Raw genomic sequence first — 13062 nt, forward strand, 5'->3', positions numbered from 1 at the left:
TTGTCATCAATCCCAGTTGTAAGAGCAACAAATAATACATTTCTAGTTGATTGTTTGGAAAACTGTCAGATTTTCCTGATGAATCATCTGTTGAGCTGCATCCCAATCATCACAAATACTGCAGAAGACCTATTGGTCTCATTGAAATCAGTCAAGTTTGGTGAAGGAAAAATTATGGTTTGGGGTGACATTCAGTATGGGGGCGTGAGAGAGATTTGCCGAGTGGACGGCAACATTAACAGCCTGAGGTATTAAGAGATTTGTGCTGCCCATTACACTACAAACCACAGGACAGGGACAATTCTCCAGCAGGATAGCGCTCCTTCTCATACTTCAAAGCTCCTGAAAGCAAAGAAGATCAAGGTGCTACAGGATTGGCCAGCTTAGTCATTATCGAGCATGTTAACATTATTGACAGTATTGAACATTATTGAGCATGTCTGAGATAAGATGGAGGAAGCATTGAAGATGAATCCAAAAAATCTTTTTAAAGATTTATTTTCGGCCTTTATTGAGAGGATGGCACAGTATTTTAGACAGGAAACACAGTGGGAGAGAGAGAGGGTGTAGAGTCGGGAAATGTCCTCGAGTTGGGATTCGAACTCAGGATGCTCTGAAGTGCTACTGCACCATATGTCAGCGTGCTAACCACTAGGCTATTGCACTGATGAATCCAAAAAATCTTGATGAACTTTGGGAGTCCTGCAAGAACGCTTGTGCCATTTCAGATGACTTGTCTAAGCAAAATCAGTTTCACTCTCGTTTATAAGCAGATTTCATTACATTTGTAATTTGTTTGATTATTTTGACCTTATTTGACATTATTCACATTGTTATTGGCAACTATTTTAGTCAACTTCCATTAAGCGCAAAAGGACAGTTCCCCCAAACAATAAAACTGAGTCATTATTTACTCTCAAATGATTCCAAGTCTTTATGAGTTTCTTATTTTCTGCTGAACACAAATTAAGATATTTTGAAGAACGCTAAAAAGGTAACCGTTGACTTCCATTATGAGGCAGTGGCGCAGTGGGTAGTGCTGTCGCCTCACAGCAAGAAGGTTGCTGGTTCAAACCTCGGCTCAGTTGGCGTTTCTGTGTTGAGTTTGCATGTTCTCCCTGCCTTCACGTGGGTTTCCTCCGGGTGCTCCGGTTTCCTCCAAAGACATGTGGTACAGGTGAATTGGGTAGGCTAAATTGTCTGCGGTGTGTAAATGTGTGTGGATGTTTCCTAGAGATGGTTTGCAGCTGGAAGGGCATCCGCTGCGTAAAAACTTGCTGGATAAGTTGGCGGTTCATTCCACTGTGGCGACCCGGATTAATAAAGGGACTAAGCCGACAAGAAAATGAATGAATTCCATAATAGGAAAAACAAATATGGAAGATTTTTTTTTTTGTGTGTGTGTTAGAAGCAAACTAGTAACAAGTGTGGAAATAATCTAATTTCAAATGAACAATAATCTATATATAACTGAGAAGCTCTATTCTTTGGTTTTGAATTATATCATTTTATGAACATCCCAGCTAGGAGGGATATTTACCCTTTGTCTTTCTGACTACTGGCTAAGCCAAAGAGATGCAAATGTTACAGGGAGGTTTTTTGGGTGTTGCTTTTATGCTACAGAAACCCTTGTGTTGAATAACTTCTGTGGTCAGTAGCCGGTTTCTAACCCAATTTTCCCTGCTGACTCCAAAACTGAATTTGCATGTTTTGTTTAGCCATCTCCCCTCCTCCTAAGAACACAATACAGACAAGACATCTTTGTCTCAATTTAGACTTGTGATAGCACTTGCAGACTTCGGACCTCCAGTAGGCTCTGCGGACACATGGACTTATTAATAGACGCTGTATGACTGCAGATAAACCAACACGTCTCAATAAAGGAATTCTGCTTGTTTCGCGTCTCCTAGACTGGGTTCTCTCCTCTTTTCAGTCATTTAATTTTTTTTACAACACAAGTAATGGGTAGAATCTTCATATTCTTTGTGTACTTTCATATGGTCTTGTACACAGTGCAGTGTCCAGTGTCTAAGGTGCTAAAATAGGGTGAGCCCTTACAGAGAGCCACCTGCAGAAGAGCAGACAGAATTAAACCTGTCCCAGTTATTGTCCTTGCCCTCGATACATTTAGGTGCTCTCAAATGGGTTAAAAGAACATTTATTTGACATAACGTCTGTGCAAGAGGATGTACCCCGTGGAGCTTCAGACATACCGATGGAGAGGCTCTGAAAGCTCCCTAAATGTATCATCTCAAAGACAGCGAAAGCTCCCAATATAGTCAAGAATTACAATCTTATTTCTAGCCAGCAAGTCTTGTTTTAAGAATAAAATGCAGGATCAGAGGGTGTAAGATTGCTATGATTGCTTTAAGATTATCTTATATCTTCATTAGTAAAGAGTATTTCGCCTGAAGATATAGCTTAATGACAATCGAAGACCAGACTTTTTTTTTTAAGCCTTTATTTTAGCTGTACTTGCTTTAAGATTGTCTATATTATAAAGAGGCTTAATTATTACACTTGTTCTTATTTTAGATGCAAAAAGTTTGGAGTGGCTCAGGGGTTAGCACTGTTGCCTCACAGCAAAAAGGTCGCTGGTTTGAGTACCGGCTGGACCAGATGGCATTTCTGTGTGGAGTTTGCATGTTCTGCCCGTGTTGGTGTGGGTTTCCTCCGGGTGCTCTGCTTTCCCCCACAGTCCAAACACATGCGCAATAGGTGAATTGGGTCAACAAAATTGGCCATAGTGAATGAGTGTGTGTGTTAATGAGTGTCTTTGGGTGTTTCCAAGTACTGGGTTCTGGCTGTAAGGGCATCCGCTGCGTAAAACATATGCCAGAATATTTGGTGTTTCATTCCGCTGTGGCTACCCCTCATAAATTAGGGACTAAGCCGAAGGAAAATCAATGAATGAACTTAAGTTTGCCAATTAAAAAAGCTTTGTCACTTAAAATACAAGTTTAAGAGTGATTAAGTACTTTACTTTAATGGTTTGTTGCAGTAAGCTTCAGTATGTTTTGTGAAGCAACAAGTACTAATTACTGTCAGAGTCTTAATTTGAATAAGAAATGTTGGACAATATGCATGTATGTGTGGTTTTGATTTCATTCATACAGTAATCTTGTGTTAAGTTTAAGTGTGTTGGTTGGTTGATGTTGAGACTGACTATACAGTGGGAGAAATAAGTATTGAACACGTCCCCATTTTTCTCAAAAAACATATTTCTAAAGGTGCTTGAAATTTCCAGCAGATGTTGATAGCAACCGAAGAAATCCATATATCAAAAGAAAACAAATCTAATTAGTTTACAAATGAAGTTATGTGTAATAAAATGCCAGGAAAAAAATTAATGAACACATGAAGAAAGGAAGGTATAGCAAGGCAGTGAAATCCCAGACAGCAGCTGAAATCTCTCAGTAGTTCTTAAGCAACCCTTCATCGTTGTAAATAAATTAGTGGTGGGCCGTTATTGGCATTAATGTGCTGCGTTAACACAAGACTCTTATCGGGCGATTAAAAAAATATGGCCATTAATCTATTCTTAAAGTTGGGTTGGGAGCTGGGTCTATTTTGCGCAAGCTATGATGACTTTCACCTTGATATTTTAGCGCGGATGTATACCTGACCGGTGAGCCGTCTGACAAGAGTGCTTTTCTGAATCAAATCAGCAGGATGCCTGACTTTAACTGCAGTTGGGCAGTTTCACTTTAACTGACGAACATTTCAATCATGCCCCGTGACAAACTGGGGTATTAGACGCAAATAAGGAGGAAGGACTGGTGAGAGTGTTATGGAGTTTAATAACATATGCCAAATAGAAAGAAAAAACACCTCCGCATTTCGCTACGTGTGTTTGTGTGTGTGTGTGTGTGTGTGCGCAGTCCTTTTCTGACAGCCGCGTGTGTATCTTGACGGAAAATATGGCGAAAGGTCCTAAAGACCGCGGTGTTTACTTCAATAATGCCCCTAATATCTACACACTCCACATGTCCTTATTCCATTTCTGTTTAGCTCAGTTATGACTTTAGTCAGATTAAGCTGATCAAAAATCACTGTTTCGAGCTTATGTAGGCCTACAGTTCAAAAATTAATGTTTAACCGAATAAACAGTTAATAAACACAAGAACATCATTTATTTTCATCACCAATTATCACAGTAGAACAGTTTCTCAGCAGTTTATGATGCATTTTGGAAACAGGAGATGAGCCCCTAGTCTAATGCGCCACCTGGCTTGAGAAACCCGTTCTTAAAGACTTATTTATTTAAGCACACCTATTCTGAATGCCTTTGGTAGAATTCAAATGAGCCATTTAATCTGGATTAATCCAAGATTAATCTAGATTAAAAAAATAATTTATGCCCACCTATAAAATTAATATTAGCTGCTTTAGTCCAACATCAGTCCAACTTAACTCTACACTGTTAAAAATATCCTTAAATTATCGGACTGATGGTTTATATTATCCTACAAAAACCTTGTAATAAACTGCCAGTACATTTTCTGTTATTTTACAGACTTGCTTCTCTCTATATTATTTCTTATCCAGTATATTACTTCAAGCTACTAGAATGTCAATAAAAGCAAAATAATTTATACTCTCCTCCTACATGTGATTACGAAAAAAGAGAGTTTTCATTGACTTGAAGAATATTAAAGTACCTGGTGCATCTCTCTATTGGACCATTCCCCAGCTAGCTAATGGCCAAAACAGCAAGAACGAGACGACGTTGGTATGTCATCATGCTCAATTTACTGTACTCGGTGGATATAATTCAACCTCGGTAGATTTATTAGCAAAGAAAAACACATGACGCGAATAGACTCTACTGGGATTTAACATTTTGTTAGACACGGAGATATGTTGATTAGAGAATGTTTAAGGAATTATGAGCAGACAATGTCAAGGTGTGGAAATCAGTTTACATCATGCAGCATGCAGAAAAAGCAGTGCAGTTTTGTTGTCTGGTTTATTATTCATTCATTCATTCGGCTCAGTCCCTTTATTCATCAGGGGTCGCCACAGCGAGATGTACAGTAGGTGTCTGTTTGTTCAATATAAAATTAACCATTTCATGTATGGTGTTAGTTAATTAAGCATACTATACGGTTAAAATAGTGCTGTCGCCTCACAGCAAGAAGGTCGCTAGGTCGCTGGTTCGAATCTCGGCTCAGTTGGCATTTCTGTGTGGAGTTTGCATGTTCTCCCTGCGTTCGCGTGGGTTTCCTCCGGGTGCTCCTGTTTCCCCCACAGTCCAAAGACATGCGGTACAGGTGAATTGCGTGGGCTAAATTGTCCGTAGTGTATGAGTGTGTGTGTGTGAATGTGTGTGTGGATGTTTCCCAGAGATGGGTTGCGGTTGGGTTCCCCTGAGTAAAACATACGCTGGGATAGTTGGAGGAAATAGAGACTAAGCCAAAGGAAAATAAATTAATAAATTAATAATAAATACAGTCAGTCGGTGAAAAACACTGTTTGTACACTCATCGGCGCTTGTTTTTTCATATTTGGTGATTAGCGTGTTTATTTTAGGCTCTGGTGAACAATGTCTACAATCTTTCAAACCCCCCAAAATTACCCCTTTTACTAATATGATTTGTACAGTACGTTCCACATTCTGCCTTCTGTTCAGTTTTTCCAGCCATTGCTATGACTGCACCTTGGCATCGCTCTGCTTTTTGTCTGAATAACTGCACTCACCCCTGTGATTGTGGTATGAATTAACATTTCATTTGGCCTCGGTTGTGGGGGCAATTCTTCAAAGGATTTATATTAGCAGATTGGCAAAGGTCTAACATCGCCGGGACGTCAATTACTCACTGAACTAGACAATTTCATGTGCGGTAAATGTACCCAGATGAGACTTCCTGAGCAGCGGAAAGCCCTGTACTTTAACTATATGGTAAAAGGGCTTGAAGAATCACTTAATACATCGAGGTACAGTATTTCTTTAACATGACTGGTACCACGACTTCATGTGCCAGCCCCAATTTAATAGTGATTTTTATGTCGAAGCCAGTGACAAGGTAATCCGTACGTCTGGCTCGCACCAGAAGGAAATGTGATCTGTCTTGGCGCAGTGCTTATTTAGATAAGACATGTGGAGCTGGTTAAAGAGTCTGAGGCAGAGGAACAGTGCAGCAATGCTCTCCTCTACAGACTGTCAATGATAGTTGACTCTATCGAAAACCATTGTACATACAGTGACCTTTCAGATCCACCACTGGTGTCTTTGTACAACACAGGCTGTCTGCAATTCAAAACTGCAGACCTTTTAAAAACTATTATGATTAAAGTTCATTCATTCGTTCATTTCCCTTCGGCTTAGTCCTATAGTTATCAGGGTTTTCCAAAGTGGAATGAACCGCCAACTATTCTGGCATATGTTTTACACAGCGGATGCCCTTCCAGCCACAACTCAGTACTCACACAACTCTCACATTCTCTTTTTTGAGCATTAATAAAACACATCGGGTTACTGTAAGGGGTCGGTTAGGTTTGCGGTAGGTGTAGACATTAATAAAACACATCAGGTTACTGTAAGGGGTATAGATTTAGGGTTGTAGTAGGTATGAACGTAAATAAAATGCAACAGGTATGGGCTAGGTTAGGGTTATGGAAGCTGTAAACATTAATTAAACACGACAGGTTACTGTAAGGGGTAGACTAGGGTTGCGGTAGGTGTAAATGTTAATAAAACACAACAGGTATGGGCTAGGTTAGGGTTGCGGAAGCTGTAAACATTAATGTAACATGACAGGTTACTCGAAGGGGTACTCTAGGGTTGCGGTAGGTGTAGACGTTAATGAAAAACTAGAGGTTACTGTAAGGTGTCGGTTAGGTTTGCGGTAGGTGTAGACGTTAATAAAACACATCAGGTATGGGCTAGGTTAGGGTTGTGGAAGCTGTAAACATTATTGAAACACGACAGGTTACTGTAAGGGGTCGGTTAGGGTTGCGGTAGGTGTAGACATTAATAAAACACATCAGGTTACTGTAAGAGGTATAGATTTAGGGTTGTAGTAGGTATGAACGTAAATAAAATGCAACAGGTATGGGCTAGGTTAGGGTTACGGAAGCTGTAAACATTAATAAAACACGACAGGTTACTGTAAGGGGTATAGATTTAGGGTTGTGGTAGGTATGAACGTAAATAAAATGCAACAGGTATGGGCTAGGTTAGGGTTACGGAAGCTGTAAACATTAATAAAACACGACAGGTTACTGTAAGGGGTATAGATTTAGGGTTGTGGTAGGTATGAACGTAAATAAAATGCAACAGGTATGGGCTAGGTTAGGGTTACGGAAGCTGTAAATATGAATGAAACACAACAGGTTACTGTAAGGGGTCGGTTAGGTTTGCGGTAGGTGTAGACGTTAATAAAACACATCAGGTTACTGTAAGGGGTAGATTTAGGGATGTAATAGGTGTAAACTTAAATAAAACGCAACAGCTATGGGCTAGGTTACATTGTGGAAGCTGTAAACATTATTGAAACACGACAGGTTACTGTAAGGGGTAGGTTAGGGTTAAGATAGGTGTAGACGTTAATAAAACACAACAGGTTACTGTAAGGGGTATAGATTAGATTTAGGGTTGCAGTAGGTATGAACGTTAATAAAACGCAACAGGTATGGGCTAGGTTAGGGTTGCGGAAGCTGTAAACATTAATGAAACATGACAGGTTACTCTAAGGGGTAGACTAGGGTTGTGGTAGGTGTAGACGTTAATGAAAAACTACAGGTTACTGTAAGGGGTCGGTTAGGTTTGCGGTAGGTGTAGACGTTAATAAAACACAACAGGTATGGGCTAAGTAAGGGTTGCAGAAGCTGTAAACATTATTGAAACACGACAGGTTACTGTAAGGGGTAGGTTAGGGTTGCGGCAGGTGTAGACGTTAATGAAACACAACAGGTTAAGGCTTATTTATACTTCAGCGTCAAGCCCACACGTATGCTATGGCACAGCCTACACGTGGAAGCATAGCTCTCGTTGTGGCCGTCGGCGTCGCTGATGTGCACCACTCAAAAAATTTAGCTACACGTCACAAGAATAGCCCAAGCTCTGTGATTGATTGGCTTGGAAGCGCTGACGAGAGTGGGCAGGACCGAAAGCCACGTGAGCCTGTTGGAGCGACTGTTTACCAGTGTTCACTGTTGACAAGGAGCTTCGGATGGAGACTGTTGCTTTATGTTTACGTTATGGTTAAATTTGTTGCATGGTTCCTGCCTCAAAATGAGTAATTTTGAGCCAGTTGTACAATAAGGAAGCGTTCAGAAAAAACAAAACACCAGCAAAGTAACTCGACACAAAGGAACAAAAACAGCCAGCTAGAAATTCGGAAGTGTTTTTGCAGAGAGCACAGAGGGATAAATGCACAGCTACGCTCGTTGCATGCGCCGTGGGTCATGCCGATCACTTGGCTCAGAAGTATAAACCAGGTTTTACTGTATGGGGTAGGTTAGGGTTGCGGTAGGTTAGGGTTGGGGTAGATGTAGACATTAATGAAACACAACAGGTTACTGTGAGGGGTAGGTTTAGAGTTATGATAGGTGTAATTGTTAATAAAACACAATAGGTTACTGTAAGGTATAGATTTAGGGTTGCGGTAAGTGTAGACTGTTACATGTTTAAGATGTTAAAGTGGGATGCTGTAACATTCAGGTGAGACAGGTGTAATGTGTGCGACAGATCAAGAATGAGGCAAGGATCAATTACTCTTATTTAAGCTTTTTACTCAATAATTGAAACAATATGTAACAATAATAAATGGGGGGGGGGGGATAAACGTTTATAATTATTATCTTTAAACAAAAACAACGAGTGTAAGCCAAATCAAGGAAATTGACAAAACAAAACAATCCTTAAATCTAATGTCTAATCTAGGCGTCAAAAAGAAACACAAATAAAAACCGAGATCTTAAGTGTATACGATACCCGAACTAAACTAATTAAACTACAAAACTCAAAGTACACAGGTGGCAAAACACTCAAACTAATCTAACAAAAACATCAATCTAAACTAAAACAAACCGGATAAGTCTGTCAAAGCTTAGTTTAGAATCACACAATAACCATCACATTATGTTACTTAAAGCATACGAAGTTCAACAAGCAAACTCGAATTACCACAGTAGCTGAGATAAATCACTAAATAGACGAAGCATTTGCACAAACAAATTGCGTGGAGCACAAAGGGTACGCCGAGGCAGAGCGCGCACCACACACTGGTCTGTCAGGGCTTTAATACCTTGCGGCTCGTCATGGGATTGGTGGAACCGAGAACGTCATAATGATGATGGACAGAATAATAAATCAATAAGAAACCTAAGGGTTGAGCAAACGGAGAGGAGGGTGAAAAAAAGACAGAAAGAAAACATAATTCATAACATAGACGTTAATAAAAGAATGGGTTGGATACCATGTCATGTATAGGACAATAAATAAGTCAATCAAAAACACCACAAGGTTTGTGCAGCCTATTTGGAGCTCAAGTTTCAACTATCTACAGCTGACTCCGACCTCCTTTTAGAGTTTTTAGTGTAAATGCACTTCTTACAGTATTCATACTGTAGAACACTGCATAAGTATGCAATTTGGGATGCATCTAAAGACTTAGTTGCTAATGCAACATCTAGCCAATTAAATTAAGAGCCAAACACAATCACCCTGGAACAGCCATTAGCCAATAGCTTCAGTTGAACTGACGAGAAAAATGAACCAATCAAAGATAATTACTCGCAGTTAATAAAAGAACTGCTAGATCTAATAGAACCGATATGTTTTTGTGTCACTTTCAATGTTTTTTTTTTCCATCTACGCTTAAAAACTCAGGCCTGAAACAGTAACTGCGCACACATTTGGTGGGATGGTGCCATGTACCGCAGTCGTGATTTTTTTTTCCACTACATGCCATGCTGTATCTGTGACCAAAGTCCAGGAATCAAAACAACAGATCAAGAGGGCGCTGAGTGTGTAAACCGAATGACTTCGAAGGGCTTGTGGTGCATGTGATCCGTTCACTGACACTGTTTCTATTCACATCACTCCACAGGCATATAAAAGCCATTCTGTCGCTTACAGACGCACCGTACCTCTTTCTCTAGGCTGTGCTCATTTTATTGTGTGTTTCAGAGAATTTGCGGCTGTGGTGTTTGTGGTTTCAGATTTGCTCTAATTGGTACTATATTGCAGCAATATCTCAAGTTGCTCAAAGCTCTTTAGTAGGGGGCTGTGAAGAAACTGCAGCTGTTTTAGCAATGAATTTTACAACTTCATAAGCGTATATTCTCATCGAAAGGTCATGTTACATAACATTATGTTAACAGATACACTTATTGGGACCAGCGTAAAGCCTGGTTTATACTTCTGCGTCAAGTGACCGGCGTAACCCACGGCGCAGGCAACGTGTGTAGCTATGCATTTATACCTCTGCGCGCTGTCTCTGTTGGTCTGCATTAACACTTCCGAAACGCTAGTTGGCAGTGAGGTGTAAATGTTCCTCTGTGTCGAGTTTCTTCGCCTGTGTTTTGCTTTTCCTGAACACTTCCGGGATGTACAAGTGGCTCAAACTTGCTCATTTTGAGGCAGGAACTGGCGGACAAGCAACAACTTTAACTATGAGGTTAACACAAAACAAAACTTTCCATCCGGAGCTCCTTCACGGGACACTTGTAAACAATCGCTCCACCAGGCTCGCACCATTCCCGCAGCTCTCGGTCCCGCCCAGACTCGTCAGCGCTACCATGCCGACCAATCACAGAGCTTGCGCTATGCGTCGTTGCGACGTATAGTTACATTTTTTGAGAGGTGCACGTCAGCGACGCCGATGGCCACGGCGAAGGGCTATGCGTAAGCGACGTAGCATACGCCGGCATTTGACGCAGAAGTATAAATCAGCCTTAATAGAAAATACAGTAACACTTTACAATAAGGTTGTATTAGTTTATTGTATTAGTTGATGTAGTACAAAAAATAAATTTACGTCTTTGTTATGGTCACACTTTATTTTAATGTGCAATTGACATTAATAACAAACCTTTAACTAAGCATTTAAGCTTAATAAACTACTAATTAGCTTCTTATTAATAGCAAAGTGCCTTTAGGTCCCTTTTTTGCATCATATAGTCTTTGTCAGGGGCGCTGCTGCCCGCTAGGAACCCTAAGACAACATATCAAGACTGTCACGGATGAAAAGGATGTGGTTGTGGACGAAAGTGTATCATATAAAAGCATCTCTGGGGACCCAAACATGATGTGGGCCCTTTGAATTGTCCTAATTTCCACACCCTTTAGCCGTACCCCTCATCTTTGTTAATAATTAGTGAGCTAAAAGTTTGGTCTTAGCTTGTCAGGCTGGGAAATGACCAGCTAAAACCAGCTTGACCAGCCTAGCCAGGCTGGGAGCCCAGCCAAAACCAGCTATGTCCAGTTTAAACCAGGCTGGTCAAAATGGTTTTAGCTGGTCATTTTCCAGCCTTTCCTGCTTCAGTGGCACTGCTTGCTGCAGATGTTAAAGATTTCACAAGTTTTCAAGCACTAACAGAAGCGTCAGCCAATCAGATCTCTTTATACAAATACCCAAAGTCCCTTTAAGGCAAGTCATTTCCCTCGGTGGTCATCTTTGATACGCCTCTTGGGCAGTATGCTTGGGCATTCTGTCTAAATGTGAAAACATCAAATTCTCCAAAACTACTTGCCAAGCTTACGGTTACATTTCATATTATAAATAACTAATAAAATTATACAACAACTGTCTAGTTTTATTTCTAAATGTTTATATCACACAAAATCTGCAGAAACTCGTCTGATCTAAGCCCCTTCCCTGGAGAATTGTCATTCTATATCGATCACTGGTTGGCTCTCTCCCATACTAGAAGGTGGGCTTTATTTGTCATATAGCGACTGCTGATTGGATTCTGTACTAGAAGGCAGGGCTTCATTCGCCATATTGACAGTTAGGCTGCGTCCGAAACCATTCTACTCGGCCGTTAGAAAAGTACGTTCTATACAGTATGAATGTGAAAGTATGAATGGAATTCGGACGTACTACATCCGCCATTTTGTCATGGTCTCGCGACCTACCTGCGTAATTTGCGTCGCTTCACTACCATTCATGAATTCGCTCGCGGGGCATCATGGGATAGCGCAGCATGCATGGGATGCGCACTCCAGAATTTCGCCGGAAGTAGTAAGTCATCCGGGTACTTCTCGCCTACTGATTTTCGAATTCTATGTATTCGGACATACTACTCGGCTCGCATACTGATTTTGGCGTACTATATAGTATGGAAGTATGCGGTTTCGGACGCAGCCTTACACTTTTCCCTATTCAAAATTATACGAATGACATGTCTTGTGTTTTCTAGAGTCTTTGAAATACCCCAGCTCAGACAATAGCTGATTGCGGACTAATTTCATTGGCTGACGCTGCTGTGATGATTGTGCCAGCCCCAACTTCTTCTAAGTACTGAGTAGGATTAGAATTGTAAGATAAGATCATACTTTATAAGTCCTAATAAATAATAGGCAGGTAATAAACCAGTAGTAAATGGTTTGAATTGTTACTTAAACTAAAGTGTAACTATGTTAGTTAATGAAAATAAAGCTTTACAATGTTAGCTCATGCTAACTCCCTGTGCACTGGCTAATTTTAACAAGCGTGAATTTGGACTTGACAGTAATAATTCATCAGTAAAGGTTGAACTATGATTAATAAATGCTGTACACGTACTGTTCATTATTAATTCATGCTAGTAAAAACATTAACCTTATTGTAAAGTGTGACCAAAAATTCATCATATAGTGTTAGCATTTCAGCTAATTTTGCTAACACATTCATTCATTCATTTTCTTTTTGGCTTGGTCCCTTTATTAATCTGGGGTCTCCACAGCGGAATGAACCGCCAACTTATCCAGCAAGTTTTTACGCAGCGGATGCCCTTCCAGCCGCAACCCATCTCTGGGAAATTCGCTAACACATTTTTTATGTAAAAAATAAGGCCTGAAACATCTTTACAAATAAGCTCTGAGTGTAAGCATACTTCTTCTTTCATGCGAAA

General features: G+C 40.3%; 1 long non-coding RNA gene across 1 annotated transcript in view; it reads right to left on the reverse strand.

Moving 5' to 3' along the window:
• Window positions 1-13062, reverse strand: part of LOC141377731 (uncharacterized) — a 17235-nt gene continuing 4173 nt past the window's right edge. The window contains exon 3 of the long non-coding RNA XR_015478143.1: window positions 1-342. This is a non-coding gene — a long non-coding RNA (uncharacterized LOC141377731). The remainder of the gene's footprint in view (window positions 343-13062) is intronic.

The sequence above is a fragment of the Danio rerio genome, chromosome 2 (genome assembly GCF_052040795.2).
Source record: "Danio rerio strain M-AB ecotype USA chromosome 2, GRCz13ab, whole genome shotgun sequence".
In the NCBI taxonomy this organism is placed as follows: Eukaryota; Metazoa; Chordata; class Actinopteri; order Cypriniformes; family Danionidae; genus Danio; species Danio rerio.